We start from the raw sequence: 17,740 nt of genomic DNA on the forward strand, positions 1-17,740 counted from the left end.
CGGCGAACACGTTATCGGGTTTGGGATCCCCGAAGGGATGGTTTAACGTAAATAATGTATACTGAAATTAAACAATAACATGAAAAGGTTTACACTGTAAAAGAATATATATATATATATATATATATATATATACTTTTTTGTATCCTTGTATATATAATTTATTTTGAACTTTTAATTTCTTTACATGTACGTATAGTTATAACACAAATTTCGTTTTCAGCCTTAACTTATTTGACGAAGTTAATTAACGATAAAGGTATTTTCGTTTCGTTTACTACTAGTTCGAATGAGAGGGTTGTGTTTTTGTTGACAGAGTGCGTTTTAATTTAAACAGTCAACAGCCTGTTTAAAAGCGACTCGTTAAAATGTTTTCTTGAGGTGTCAAGAATTTCTTGGTTCACCTCACTGTTGTATTCGAATTTTGCAATTGAATTTCCATAACTAGATGACCCCGTACACTTTGAGTGAAATTGCTTATCATATATTTGAATGAAATAGGTATGACTTTAAAATGTTCTGTTTTCAAAACATTTTTGATATGGTATGGCTTTATTTTACAGAAGGCTTTCTGAATTAATTTGAATTTTATTTTGAATCCATCAATAATAATTATTGAAGTTAATCGAATAATATAAATACATATTATAAAACAAAGTCCCTCGCGGCGTCTGTCTGTCTGTCTGTTCGCGATAAACGGAAAAACTGCTGCACCAATTATCAAACAGTTATCACCATTCGATAGCGTGATTCTCGAGGAAGGTTTTAGTATATAATTAGTTAAGTTTTTGTATTTAAATGTGTGTACATTAACGATATTTGTTAAGGATGTCGGGAAAACATGAGCCGTCTGAGAGCTTTTAACGAAAAACGCTGCATTAAGTCTTTGAGGTATAACAAAATAATATATGGTGGAATTGTGTATATAATATAAATCTACAGAAAAGTCCGAAGTGACATATGTCTATACCTTAAAGTTAACATACTATATCCATTAAACAACTTTAAATTTTTTCATTCCTAAAGCATTTATTGGAAAGCTATTTATATTAATACGGTATTAAGTCTTATCAAAATAAATTACTTCGTTTTCAAGCCTACATTCTGTAAATTAGTAATTCTGTAAATTACAAATCTGTAAATTAGTTTTTAAATCATTTAAATCTGCCGTACCATTTGAACTTTATCATAATACAAGTTAAATAATAATTCTCAAAATTAAATAGGCTATTTTCTAATTTTGTAAAGAGACCGTGCGAAGCCAGGGCTGGAACCTAATTGTTAATATGTCAATGTTGTAAAAGATAGTAACGACTTCAAGACTTCTCATCTATTATTCGATATAATGATTGATACGTAAATTATAATCATGTTTCTGCTCCGAGTTTTATCTACAAAATGAAATTACACACACTTTCCACGAAATGAAAACATACTCTTTAATATAGTACTTATGTAGTGCATAAAATTAAATTACACTGATTCATATATTAGGTAATATAATAAAATAAATTATATATATATAATGAAGATATTATTTCTTAAAAACCTTTATGTCAAGGTCTTATTTAAACAAGTTATTACTCACATTTATTGCTAAAGAATAAATAAATATCACCTGAAGCAGTTTTTTGTGTTTGTGTAAAAAGAAAGTGATTTAAAAGTTACGGGTAACATTCAGAAATAATGTTGCAAATTAAAAGTATATTATATGTTAATTGTGTCAATCAAAATTAATCTATGTTGAAAATTTTATTGTACTAACTATTGCTGGTGGCTCTGCGGCGTTGGTTTTGACTGGTGCTGTGACCTCCTCATTCCGAAGCCTGATAGGTCCCGATATAAATTATTTATTGTTTAGAAAGTATTTTATAAAAGTACCTTTAGATATTTATTAATATATATAAAATAGTTATTATTCAGATTTATTTGAATTTGGAAAAATGTAAGAAATTTTAAAAGAATTAGCGAGTAATTTTAGTTTAATATTAATCCATTCTTAAATCATATATATGAGATATAAATGAGCGAGATAAAGAAATTGTTCTAGTAAACTTCCAATAAGTGTAGTCAGCAGAATAAAAAGAAAAATATAATATGAAATATTTATCAGATCGTTTGTTTTGAATTCCACGTTTTCTGTCGACAGTACTAAACTATTGTCAAGGAATGTGATACGTGAAATCTATCGAGACTGGTATATTAGTATAAGAGTGTTTTCTTAGAAGAGGGCCAAAAAGATCGCAAAAAATGTCAGCAATATCGATGTATCTCTTACTTTGATACTGACAACAGGGCTACCTAGAAAATAGTGTATAACAATTATTTTGTATGAAAATCTAAAAGTGGACAAATTCTGCCATAGCTTTTTTTTCAATTCGATATTAGTGCCACAAGACTAACCTCGGCAAAAACTTGAAACGAAATTCGTAAATACAACTTGAAATAATAATTAATATGTAATTCATTAATTACCTACATATAAATATGTTTATCATAAGATTTACAATAGTATTTACTTTGAATATTTAAAACTTTAAAAACTTATTTGGTAACAATACCTAATGTTGTATCAGTGTTCGACATGTTGCCAAAAATGATTCCAATATCGCAATACACTTACCCTTCATATTTAAGGATTTATCGCTCGATTTTTATTTACATTCGAAAAAGTTCGCTATTTCATTTACTTTATTAGGTAAATGAAACTTTGAATGTTGTGATAGCAAATAGATCTGTTTTATATTCATCAAAACAGCTATTTAACCGTGTTTACGTTATTTTAATTGATAAATAATATTTGCTGTAAAAGTTTAACTAAAACCTTGATAATGTTTTGTACTGGACGTTTAGATTTTGTTTTCTCTTAAGGTTAAATTAAAAAAATCACGTACATTGAAGGTGTTTATAAGTATTCATGTAAGTATTTATAATTTTCGAAACTCTGGGTATAAAATGTTGAAGGAATTATATTAAGATTATTTTAGAAAGTATTTTAACATTGGTATTATGATATATTTCCTTTTAGCTTTAACATATTTTAATTAAAAAGTAAATATTCACAAGAAATGCATTTTTCAATAAACTTGATAGTGACTGAAAAAAAAAGTATATAGGGTTGTGTTTCGCAAATTAAAAAATACCAATAGAAAGTTAGCACAAAAAATAGACCTAATTGCTTTTAAATTACGGTCTCAATTAAAATCACATCAATCAAAGTGCCATGAGGTCGGCATTACCGTTGAAGTATCTTGTTTAATTTTTAAATGCACTTCAACGTTTTGCGTTTTTGTTGGGTTATTAGCAAATAGACTAGCGTTTATGTTCGTTGTGTAATACAGACATAAACGATCGGGGAAACGTTCATTGAATATATTTAAAAAAAAAACAGAAAAGTAATAATAATAGAGACAGTAAATATAATTAATTTTAGTAGTAGTTTTTTTAAAAGGATGTCTTACATGTATTATGTTATATACCTATAGTTTGTAAGTAACTAAATAAGTAGTATTACATATAAAAAATAAGAAAAACATGAGTTAAGACTGATCTATTTGATATAAAGCAAAACTCCTAACAATAGTAAATAAAATATACGTAATCCCTCTTCAGATCCAATGTGAATTTTATTACAGAACATAAAATAATAAGAATTTTAAGGACTTACGTGATAGAATTCGGAATTTCATTTCCCATATATTATAGTACCTTAAATGAAAGCTAGAAATGTTTGTTGGTTTTCATTTACGTGGAAATCACTTCAGTCGCTTTCCTAATAAGGCTATCATGGGTTGACTAGACAATTTTTGCTGTAATTTTTCAGACTAATTAAAAATTTTTAGCTTAACTTTGTTGAAACTTTCACATATTAATTAATGTCTTAGATGAATTTTCTATTACAGTTGAATATAAAATATTGCTTAGATTATCGGTTTTTTAATTATTTTTTTTAATGCTTACACTGTCGTGAATAATATTATTTTTAATGTAAGTTCATTGGACTTGTAATTTAATTTATTATAATATAACTAATCGACTAAAACAAAATAAATATTTGAATACAAAAATGAGCAACGAATTTAAATTAACTTTCTTTTGAAATGCATTGTTCATTCGTAATAAAATAAATCAAAGCAAATTTCCTTGTCGCGTTTTTCATTTTCATACAGATTTTTGTCCCGAAATGAAATTTTACAAACTCATTTCTATTAAAGACCACGTGCGACCTCGACGGTGTAAGAATTTAAAATTTTCTTTTCGTTTATATATTAGGAAATGTTTTGTGTGAAAAATATCATTCGAATGAATCGAAATCAAAAATCCATTGTTATAGAAAAGGGGAATCGTTTTATAAAAGTGTATATGTCAAGATGATGTCCTCATGATACTGAAATAATCTTAGTTATTTTTTTGTTCTTAAACGCTTTAAAATTCTTGACCCTATTGATAAAATATTTTATAGAATGTATATAGATTTGAAGTATTAGAAAACGTCTTCCAGTAAAATGTTTTGTATACATATATGAGAATCATTAAAATTAATACAAAATTCAGAATTCAACCATGATTATATAGTATTTGTAAACAGTCTGCCGCATTCCAGACATGCCAAGTTTTATTCCAACATATTAAGATTACAAGCAAGTTTCATATATCTCCTGTGTAAGAGCAATCTAGACAGTAAACTTCTATTACGGTAAACTTAGATGAAACATCCACTGAGAACGTATAAAGTTGTATAAAGTTTATTACATTTCAGAGGATCTAAACATTTGGAGCGACTCATTCATAATACTACTGAGAATAATTAAGTTACAAGTTTAAGACAGGTTTGTAAGGCTGTATAAAGTAAAATGTATCTTGGTGTTCTGAGTTGTCAAAAAGTGATTAGTTTTCTGTTATAACTATTATGCTTTATGGTGAGTTTATCGGGAATCGTTCATAGAGACAATACTGCTCAGTAGTGCTGGACTTAATTGCTTTTTTCCTTATTTATTCATGAAATAAAGCCTATATGTATAAACATATTTTATAGTACATTAAATTTATATTTACTGGCACGTGTCCTTCTTCATTTATAACAAAATATAATTGCGAACTAATTAATTAATAGTAATTCTTTAATATCTATGACTTCTATTCGAGTATTAAATTTAAATTACGAATACGATTTTTTTTTTTGTTTAAGGATGACACGTTTATAATTTAGAATTATATCACAGTAGCGTTATAGAATAGTTAATACACACAAATAAAACTTCCGTATTTTTATTCAACTTAATTGTTCCTGACAGTTTAGTCGTATCTTTACTGATCAAGCGCTAAGGCTTCAAACAACTTCGGATCGATGGGCGCAGCTTAAGAGTAAATGAGGAGCTTTCCTATACAGCGTGTTGTCATAAGTCCACGTGTAAACATGATTTACGTTGTCTCGCAACTTTCACGTAAAGCATTTACGAATTTTATTATAACTATAGTTATGCGAAGCTAAATTCCATCCTTTTTTTCATTCTGGACCATTCCATGGACACTAATTCCGTGACTAATTTTTCATTTCTATCTGATACCATTAACTGTCCTTCCTAATTCACGAATCTAACAATACGAATTTGGTAATAACTGATTTATAATTAGTGATGTAAGTGGATAAAGATATATATAATCGGTTCAAATACTCAGATTATTAAAGAGGGTTGATAATTCATTTCGTAATGTTTGTGTTCGCGTTTAGAGTTTCAGCAATTTCCTTCGTTTGTGTTATGATATTCTTAATGGCGTCATAAATTTGATTTATGGTAAACATTTTTTGCAAGCCCTTAGTACAAGCTTGCACCATACTGATAGTTTCACAGTTTTTTCATTATAATTCGTCTGGAATGCACACATACTAAATAACATTCGATCATACATATTAAATGAAACCTCATAACTGTTAAATATTTGCATACGAACAAATATCATGCGACATATTCATACTAAATCACAGTTTTAACTCAGTAACTATAATATTACGGAATATTTTATACATAAATATATTGAAAACTAATGTTTTTTATTTGAAGTAATAGTTAAAATCGACATTAGGAAAATTGTTTAAACACCATTTTTATATAAAGAAAGATTGTCTTAGGGTAAACGACATTTGGTATTAATCACAAACGATTCATTATTTTTTTTATATAAAAATCTTTAAAATTTGATTTTGAAGATTATAGTTGCTATAAGAAATGTATGTACGTTTGTGTAATTAAGTGAGTAATTTAGTGTAGATAGTAAGTTTATGTCTATTTCAAAGTGATAAGATTATTTTGTGTTAGTACGAAGGTATACGGATTTATCAGTTAATATAAAGTACTTGGTTGTTGGCTACACGTTCTGTGTTTGGTTGTCACTTAAACCGAGCTTGTCGATTCTGTCAGAAGTTACTTGATGACCGGCGCTTACAGGCTAGGCTAGCGTTGAACTAAACAACTAGTTACTAAACAGTTTATGTTACATTTCAAAATGTATGACATCTGAGATTTTTGAGAGTATACATTTAATAAAACTAGTATTTTCGAACGTACTACCTACGTACTACTTTTTATTATTTTAAAAACTAATTTAATTTTCATCTCCTATGCCAGTGATCACGGTTGCTGCAAAGTAACTGAAAGATCGCGAGTATTTTAAAATTATAAAAAACGCATTGTGTATCCGAATAATGTTGGTTTTAATCAAATCAAAATATACATATTTTTTTGTTATAAAAAATTTACTCAGATAAAAAGTTTTAAACATATCAACCTTAATATAATAGAAAATAGTTTTTATGATAATTATAACAAAATCAACTATAATATTTTTTTCACATATTACGAGTTCATTTTCTTTTACAACCAACGTAAGCTAATTAAATATGATAATCGCACTTTGGTTCATAAACGCTAAGTCTTTACTTACAGATTCTCTATAAGAGGGTATTCACATTGGAAGTTGGATGTCAAATATGCCTCGTGTATATCCGCAAATAGTACAAGTCCTTAAGTACTCCCAGATGTGCAATAAAGGATATTGCAGTGACATATTCTTGTCCAACAAACTCCACTTGCACCTGTGGAGATTTCATCTCAGTTTCTAGTCATATCAGTTTATGACCAAGTTGTCAACTTTACTGCTACACTAGACAACGTACATTCAAAACATTTGCTCTTAATAGTATTCGTGTAATTTGACGTTTATAGTATTTTAAATTGTCATACAAATAAAATTGTTCAGTCTTATTTCTTTATATTCCAGTTCATTACCATCAAATGACATAATCTGATATTTGTTAGTAGTTGCTGTTTTATTTAACTAATTATATTGAAATATTTTTTATGAAAATAAGTTAATGCGGTATAAAGTATATTCTTCGATAAAAAATATTTGTTTCTTTTAGAAAATACGTAACAATATAATTATTAATGCGATCAATTTCCCAACTACAATTTATTTATGATAATCTCGCGTTTAAATACTTATACTTGTATATATATATATAATTAAATTATTTATACAATACACTGTAAAATTCCACCGACGAATTGTTGAAAGAGCGTCCCATTAAGAAATAATAAGTTCTACTGGATATAATGTTTCCAAATATCTGAGGGATTTTCAACTTTTATTATAACAAGTTATAATTAATCTATTTTGATAATTGAGATGATATACATCGATAAATATTAAAAGCAATTTATTTACTTATAAATTCATTCAGGTTATTATTTAACATTACACGAACACTTCCTTTCTAAAAGAACAAGTTAAGACGATCCATATTCATGTACCTATAATAAAACAAATGCATATTTTGTGTAAAATTTTTCACGGCTAAGTCAAACAGCGACTTGAGTGTCATTGAAGACAGTAGATCTTCAATAAAAGCTTCCTATTTATAGAGGCTATAATACTGATATGTTATTATAATATATACAAACATATTTTTAGTTTATATATATTTTTTTATTTATTTTTTATCTTCGCATCATAATTTTGGCTTTGTCATTATAGAAAATATAAGCTTAAAGTTTAGGCGAAAAAGTAGTAACTTAAATAGCAAGGCATTTAATTCAATTGTACGTGACGTTAGGTATTGTATAATATGCGTGAAAACTAGCAATAATATGACAAATAAGTAATAGTTTTGGTATTAATAAATTACTATGTTTCAGAGCGGAATATTTTTAGTAAAGAGTGAGGTAATTTGAGATAATTACTGCACACTGGACCGTTATAACGCAATCTTCCTAGACAGTTACTAGCTGGACTCTATATTGAGGCCATTTCAATGCAAATCCTTAATTAGCCTTTTTTAATGAAATAAAGTCTAGCTATTAATTTCAGTTAACATTTTAGAAGTATCATTTTATTAAGTGGCTAACGTTTTTAATAATAAAAAACTAAAATATTGACGATGTTTAGACTGACATTGAAAAGTAATAGGAAATAAAGTGAAATTAAAAAAATATATTATTTAAGAAATGTTATTGATATATTGAGAAAATTGCATACTTCAGAATTTTTCTATAGAAGTAGAATGTTCCTATTTAATTTCGATGATTATAATACTGAAAATTGCAAAAAAAATATTTTACATGCGTACTTATTGCACGTTTAGATGTCATTGTCACTGAAACCAAAATGGCGGACGCCTTAAATGGTGGAATAGTTAATAAAGTCTTCCGTGATATTTAAAATATAATTTTTAATGGTTTATCATTTACTATTAAAGTAACTAAAAAGGCTGCAAAGTAACCGAAACGTGGGGAGCATGTAGTTTTTTGAAATAATAAAATACGCGTATTATAATACTAAAAATATTGGTTTTATTCAACTGAATACTCGCGAAAGTCTTAGAATTCATTAACAATGTAACTAGATAATATTAAACTTTGTCTTCAAGCATTCATCGATTTTTGAAACATTTTTATGATTTTTATCATTTATGTTTGAAATGATGTTTTTTTCAGTTGGAACCGTATTTCGAGTTTAGCATATAATGAATTGTAGCTCTACAACGAAAAGCCTCTTGACTTCTCAACAAACCGACTAATTAACGAGGTGCATTGACGCGGGTCGTCGCCTCTGATTCTAAAGTGTACTTACAGTCAAATTAAAATCTACCTATCTCACTCAAACCAGCTGATATTTGAATGAGAAGTGAGAGAGAGGGAAATAGCTTTAATTCGTTTCGCTATATTTTTGGTATAATTGTTAGATTTATAGATGAAATGGTAACAATAAAACTTGGTCAAATTACGTTTCAAATTGTTAGAACATTATGGACTGATTAACATGTCACTTCACAGTTTATCATCAGTACCTTTGTGTACATAATGTGGGAAAATTTGAATGCATTTATTATTTTTTATATAAAAAATATCATCGTGTTTGTAAATGAGAGACCATGTCTCGCTGTAACTCTTTGCTTTTCGTAATGATATCTTTTAGTTTTTCGTATTTATATACAACAAAAATATATTTTGATTTCATTTACAGAAATAAATAACAAAATAAAAATTTACTCTTACTTTAAATTTTTTAACTGCAGCATACTCATTTTTTTCGATTCTATAAATAACTATTGGAGAGTAATAAGTATGTATTTATTAATAAAAAATATTTTATAAAAATTTAATAAAATGTTGTAAAATAACATTGATTAAGGCAAGTTCTATTAAAATAAATATATAATAATTATTTTTACACTGCGTATTTCAACCAATTTTTGGTATGAAGGATTTGTTTCTTAAATCTTTGTTTTTAGATATTCCGCACTCGTATATAAAATCTTTACTACATGATAATTTAATACAATTCATTTTAATGCAAAAGTTTAAGAAAACTTAAAATTAAATGAAACATTTTATAGGAATATGAAAACCAACACTAAGAATGAAGGAAACTGTATGTATATAAGTTTATGTTTATCTCCGAAGATTGTCTAAGATGTCGAGAAGAAGCTCCAAATAGCAGATTCAATTTAAACAGATAGGAAGCCTTAAAGCCTTCACTGTCTTTTACTTAAACTATAGTCTCGCCTCAAATACACTTCCAATGTATTAAAGTGTTTTTCGTTTAATTTCGTAACTCATTTTATATTTATATAAAAAAAAAGTATAAAAAAAATATAGAGCAAATAGATTTTATTTTTTATTTTAGACTTGTAAAGCCTAGCCTGTCATTAAATATCATTAGCTAACATAATCCAGAATTTCGTGAATTCAGTTTCGTAATTTTATGATTAAGTAGAGGAAAAACAACTCGTACTAAATAAGGATGTCCCATAATGTACCTCGTGTAGAATATGGTAGATAAGAATTATTCTACTAGACACATGCGAAACACTCACAAATTGTATCTATCAGTGTGAATGCATTGTGAACAGTTCAATACCTTAGGAAATTCGAAACTAAAAGTGCTTTTAAATCTGGAATCCTTTCCAATGGAGATACTTAACAATTTTACTATTCGATTTGCTTCACAATCTGTTATATATATTTTTTTTATTATCTTGAACTTTTTTGCTTTTGTGACTTAAGTCCAAATTTTTGTTAGTTTCCATCTTTATATTTTTTTTATAGAACTATGTCTTTTGGCTTTTATTTAGTATAAACGAAATGTCGATGCGATGATAATTAAAATTTTCTTTTTACTTTTGATATTTACTGATAGATTGTGGACTGAAAACGAATTAATAGTTAATTATATGAAAGGCTAACATTATTAAAGCCACATTTATAATTCAACATAATAATTTAAATTAATAAATAATAAAATTATGAACGGTTGATTATGCGGTTTGAACCGCTATGTCAAGCTATCCGTATCTATAAATAGTATAAACGCAATACGGCAATAATATAGGGTAGTATATTTGTATGAGATTTTGTTGGTCTGTCACGCTTAGACTAATGAAGGAAAAAATGTATGCAACAGAATAATATTTAGAATCATATATGATTTCTTTATGTTATATTTAACCAACAAATAAATAAGTCATCACGATCAAGTATTGTGTGTGCAATCATGTAACAGACGATAGATGGCGCTGTTAACTAATAATATATTTTTTTAAATTAAACAACTTTTTTATCTTGGACTCTCTTTAAATATTCAGTCTTAATTGTGATCGAAAATTAGTTTCCTTATAATAATACCTAACAACATATCAAATATCATAACAACAGATGGACAAGTGTCCTTTCAGTTTGTTTAGCAATTCAATCAACGCTAGTCTTCAAGAATACTTCAACTACTGACAATATCCCCCAATTATGCCATCTGTTATTTTGTGTATGAACAGTTTAATATTATATACATTTCAGTTATCGATAAATTAAATTTACTATAAATTATCGATACATAACACGAAGGTTTAATGCGTATGAAGACTGAAATTATAAATTATTCCACCTTTAAAAATAACTTTATTAATTACTATACTATAGAATTAACTATCACGAAAGTTATATAAATACTGGACAGGAATATAATATATATTCTATATAGCAAAACTTCTGAATTGTAGTGTGAAGCTGAAATCATGACTGTTGGATATTGGGATAGCGTTCTCTCTAACTACAAGTTTCCATCGTCACACTAAGCAGACGTTTCCCATATATTCATTCATATCTGCGTAGACACTATAATGAGGGAGGAAATATAATGAATAAGTACAAGCTGTCTGTGCTTAGATCCACAATTATGATTCGTTATATTTTACTGCTGTTCATAGCATTGTAAATTCCCGAAGAACGATTTTATAAGTGATCGTAATGAAATGTGTACCTTTAATGTATAATTTATGGAGTAATAGAAAAAACTATTTTCTTAATATTTTATGAAATATATATAAATTTTAGCATAGAAAATTTTTATAAGGTTGTGCTATTTTTTTTACCCATGAATAAATTTCACATAAAAAAATATTTGTCCTTTTATGAGTAAGATTATCGGAAAGTAACTAACAGCCTTCATTCTTTTAACATATTTCTTTTATATAGTTATACTTAGTTAATAAAATAGGAAAAATATATAATGTAATTACCTCTAACTATCCGATTTAAAATATAAACAGCCCTTGCTAGAACATGCTTCAAAATAATCACAACACAGTTATTAGCAAAGCGACGGAAGCATCGCGCTAAACAATAGCCATTTGCGGCCCAACTTTCTACCTTTACACAATGACTCTTACTTTATTCCGCACAGATTAATTAACACACGTACAAAAAAAAAATTATTTGTGGAGAATTATCAGATGAGTATGATATATTAAATAATATCTGATTTGGAATATATTCATACTTATTATACGAGTATAATATAACTGGTGAACAGATGTAAAGCTCTGGTGTTTTATGATCTGTGCATTTCATTGTCACTCATTCTACTCTCATAGCGTATACAATTGCAGCCCGTTCTAACCATAAGGGGCTTATATTTTAAAACTTTTAAAATATACTTAAAGTGAAATATAATTTTATTATTTTACTTTACTTCCTCATATGTAAGGTAAAACAAAAATCTTACATTATTAACTTAATGCTAACTAAAAATTCATGAGTGAAAAAAGGATGAATTGTTTAATTGAATCTCAATATAGTGGGTTAATAATATACTGAAATCAAATTACATTAAATATTGTATATTCTTTAAAAAAATATTTAATATCAAAATTAAATATTAAACACGACGCACCCTTAAACATCGTACAAACAACAAGACGCGTCGACAAGACGAGACAATAGTGTATTGTGTTCGTTACGATTAGGAGTAATAATGGATCATTCGTTATAAATACGCCATTTTGAAATGTAAGCGAGGCTTTATTTGTAAGTATACACAATATAAACACTATATAATATCAGTTTCAGTCTTTGGAGGAAGCCTTCACCCACAGAGAGGTTTTCGCTTTATAAGAGTATTAGATAGTTTGAGTTATTTATTTTTTTTAACTCTTTTTTACATTTTCTTTTAATGTATTTCACTTGAAATAAAAGGCTTTTTATTTATTTTATTTATTTATTATAATATCAGTTGTATGAGGTAAATGTATATTTATTTTCTTAAACAACTCTGTTGGTGTGATTGTTATATATTCTTAGTAGATTTACTTGGATATGTCAATGTTATTTGTGAATCAGTCAGTTTGCTGTCACTCAACTAACTAATTCTTAGTCGATTCAGTCAAAGCGAGTTAATACTCAAGGGATGTACTCGGTATAGATTCCGGTAAACGTTCGGTAAATAATGAAGCAAGCGTAGAATAATAGATTCTTTATGGTAAATAAAATTTTACACATGATGTGGGGTTAAAATTTTCATATAAGTTTTAAAAATGGAATATCTATAAAATATTCAATGCTAGATTTATATTAAAATAAAAAAATATATATAAGCGAATAAAATTTTATATAATATAAATGATATTTTATGAATATAAATGAAATTAATATATAAAAAAAAGCTTTTTTTTTTTGATAAGGAGGACTATATACAATAGAATTAAATAATGAATATAATGCTATAATAATTGTCTATATATTATTTATAATATGAAAGAATAAAATATAATTGAATCATTTCCAGTACAATTTGTTCTGACATTTAGATTTTGATACTTATCCCTCGAGGCTTGGATCCTTATCGCAAACGTCCATGGAGGAGGTAGCTTTCATGAGGTTGGTTCCGACTGTGGCACAAAATACCAACCAATAGGTAATACGTTTGTTACGTCTATGAACAGCAAATATTTACTATAGTAACTAAGAAAAATATAACATAAGTAATGATAATTGAAATAAAAATTTAATTTAGAATTTTATTATATAAATAGTACTTTTATAATATTCTAGTTTATTAAATATATAACGTAAATATATATTTTTTGTATAATTACATACATATATAAATATTTTTATGTCGTTGTTAATATTCGTAACAAAGCTCGTTGTAGTTGGATGTCACTCAAAGCTTATCGGGAATGTCAAAAGTTGGTTCAAAAGCAAGCCGAAGTTTCCCTTTTGAATTTTTGGGATATGTATTCATGTACATATCTAAATAAATAAGTAAATAAATAAATAAATAAATAAATAAATATACATATATATATATATATATATATATATATATATAAGTGTGTGTTTATATTATGAGAAAGAAAATTTCATAAAGAAACTTTAAGTAACTCTGTTAAGCAACTTTTGTATTTAGTCACATCTTAACGACTTTTATGGAGTACGGATTTCTTTGCACAGATACCGATTTTTAAAAATATCGAGTTTTAAAATATATTAAATTCACGTTTGTGTCAAATATTTTGTTAGTTGTCCTTATCTTAATCCTAATTTAGGAAGAAAAGCTTGCAACTGCTTGCTATAATTATATCTGTATTATTAATTAGGTTTAAAATGTAACATGAAAATAGAAAATGACTGCTTGGTTCGGTTTGTAGATTTTTTAAGTTAGATTAGAGAAAAAAATCAGACAGATCACTTACATTTTCACACCTATTTAACGCATATATCAATCAAGTTGATATATAAATATATGTGTGTGTGTGTAAACGTTAAATCCTTTGATTTGCTCGTTCGACTGCTTCCATCCTTTATAAACTACGAGTGACTGTTCGCTTATATATAATACTCTATTTCCTATTCAATGAATACTCATTGTGTTCCTATTCAACGTGCGTTTGTTTTGAATTAATTATATAAATTTAATACAACCATATTAAAAGAGCACACATAAAGTTAAATAAAATTTTGCTACTTAAATATTTGTAGGTTCTAGTGCCTTAATAAAATAAAAAGGCTCAAAGAATTAAATACAGGGAATTTAATTTACATATAAAGAACGAAAAGTTGAGAGTAGATTTTGGCTGTAAAAAGAGGTTCTTCAATTTTATGTTTTTCTTTGTTTTATTCTTAAAACTTTAACTGAATTAAATAAATGAATGAAATAATAAAAAAGGAAGAAGTGGATGAAACGCAGTGGATATTAGGAAAGAATTGAACAACACCTAAGAAAATCACACTCTAAATAGAATTGTTTCTTGAGGTAGCGAGGAAACCGGAAGCCCGAACCCTCTTCCGTTTAACCGTAGCTTTTAACCCGGTCTATTTTTAACCCTCTTTAGCTTGAACATCTTTTAAGAATAGATTGTCCATATATTCGTTCCACAAGTATCCTCTCTTATAATAACCACTTAATATTAAACAGATTTTTATCACAAATATGTGTTATATTTTTTTATTATAATTTAGAGTCTTTAGCGTAAAAAAATGATTTTAATGAAACTATCGGAAATTTATAATTTAAAACAAAACTTTAAAGTAGACAAATATATAAACTTCTCTTTAAAGCTTGTTGGGGAACCAATGGCCTGTAAGTCAATGATATGTACAAATATTAAATTATAATACAAAGTATTGCACAAGAAAAAATACAATATTATAAAAATAAAAGTTATATAAAATTATTAAAACGAAAACATCTAGTCCCTCTTTTGTAAACAAAATCCTCAATTTGTAAATGACATTGCGGAGCATGGCAATAACTCAGGAGCTATGTAAGAAATTCTAAGACATTATAATAATAAGATGAATATTATCTGTTGCCAGGGCTTAAGATATCGCAGACTGAAACATCCATCTAGTTCTCAGCTGGGATGTTTGTTTGAACTTCAAGTAGACACAAAAAATATCATTTTATCCATGAGAAAAAGCATTTTGTGTCTTACAGAGAATTTCTTTATAAATATTAAGACTGCTGTTTTAATTATAATATAATGAGTATCCTTATATATATTTAAATGTATTGAAATGTGTTGTGGATTTATGGTATAATAATGCATATAACATTTTATGTATTGCTAATGAAGTTCCTTTATTTTTATATTTCATGTTTATATAAGGGAAAAGAGTTTATATAAGTGTCGTGGTGGCCTGGAGGTTAAACGTCCGCCTCTCATTCGCAAGAGCGCGGGTTCGAACCTGGCGAGTATCAATGTGATCTTTTCCGAATCATATGCACTTTCTAAGAGTATTTAGACACCACTGACGGACAGTGAAGGAAAACACCGCGAGGAAACCTGGTCTTATTGTTTCAAATTATAAGATTGAAATCGCCAACCCGTCTTGAGCAAGCGTGGTGATTAATGTTCTAACCTTCTCCATGTGAGAAGAGGCGTTTGCTCAGCAGTGAGCTCCGACAGGCTGATGATGATGATAAGGGAAAACTTTTATTAGAACGCCATAAAAACGAACCTGCGTTAATCTTCCCAAATTAAACTAGATGGAACAAGACTAACTGAGACACTTTCATCTTATCCATCCGTGATGATGGTTCACGTATAAGCACAGAAACTTCGTGTGAAATCCAAAATAATATAATAAATTTGATTGGTATATCCAAAAATCATATTTAAATTACCGTGTTATCTTGAAAATCTAAGACATTAAATGAGAGAAATCACATAATATGTATATTAGTTCAAAAAGCCCATCATCAACCCACAGCTTGACATACGTCAGTCTATCGGTACAGTAGTAAGTTCGACCTTCAGTTTTATTTCTATATTTTTAGGTATAATGAAGGAAAAATAATTTAAATTTCATATCCATTATCATCATCTAACTGCTCTGTACCACTATGGGATTGTAGCACCCTCTCACAGAAGATCAGCGTGAACTAGTCATTAAAGGCTGCGTTTCGTCCGATGAATGAGAGTACCGGTTGCCCTTTCCCTGTTCCCTCCCATTCCTCCCATCTCTCTATATTCATCCCTCCCTCTTCCTCAAGAACCAAGGTTGGCAACTCATCAAGGTTGAATGTGCATGCGCGACGGTGACTACTGCCCACCCATTAGGGAGTCTGTTCCAAACCATCTTATTCATAAAAAAAAATAATTATCAGCCGTCTCATCTGAATTTAGCACCTTTTCATTATACTTCTCACACAATAAAACCACAGGTGCTTAGTTTTTCTCGACTCTTGTCTCCATTTACATTCATCCTAATTATTTCTTTGAGTTCCATCCTTTATTTTTCATATACCCCCACCACGCAGAAAACGTGAAATTTATATTCCTTTAAATATTAGTCAAAAAATAAATAACGATTGAACGTGAGTTCTATATGTGATTCACGAATTTACCAACTCCACAGACAACTTAAATCGACTTCTCTTGTCAACTTAGCCGCATTTGATTCCGAGACAAACTTTACCCGTCAAACAATAAAAGTGGCGGATTTTATTCCATTGATATTATGTTATTTTATTTGAACTAAATCGTCACCTAAAACTAGATCTGTCAGTCTGTCTATCATCTTGTTTCATCAGCCTCGTTACTTATTGAAAAGTTCCCTTAAATAAATTTAAATGACCCGTCGTTATCGATTGGGTTATGACTATTTGGTATTTATTATGTGATTATTGCATATAACTTGTAAGTATTTATTTTATAATGCGTCTTCATATGCACATGATATCTTACATATTTTCATAAAATAGTAAGAAAGCTAAAGTCACGTTTTTGTGTTCCATTGTTCATTGATATTCCATTGACATATACCTATGATAATTTAAATAAATGCTCATAATTTTAATACTAGATTAGGTCATTAAACATAGGGAAGAGGAGAGCATATGAGGAATGATTTATAAACGAAATATCTAAATTAAAATTCTCACATGACGAAATCCGCGTAAA

This window comes from Danaus plexippus, assembly GCF_018135715.1.
Source record: "Danaus plexippus chromosome 22 unlocalized genomic scaffold, MEX_DaPlex mxdp_27, whole genome shotgun sequence".
Classification (NCBI taxonomy): Eukaryota; Metazoa; Arthropoda; class Insecta; order Lepidoptera; family Nymphalidae; genus Danaus; species Danaus plexippus.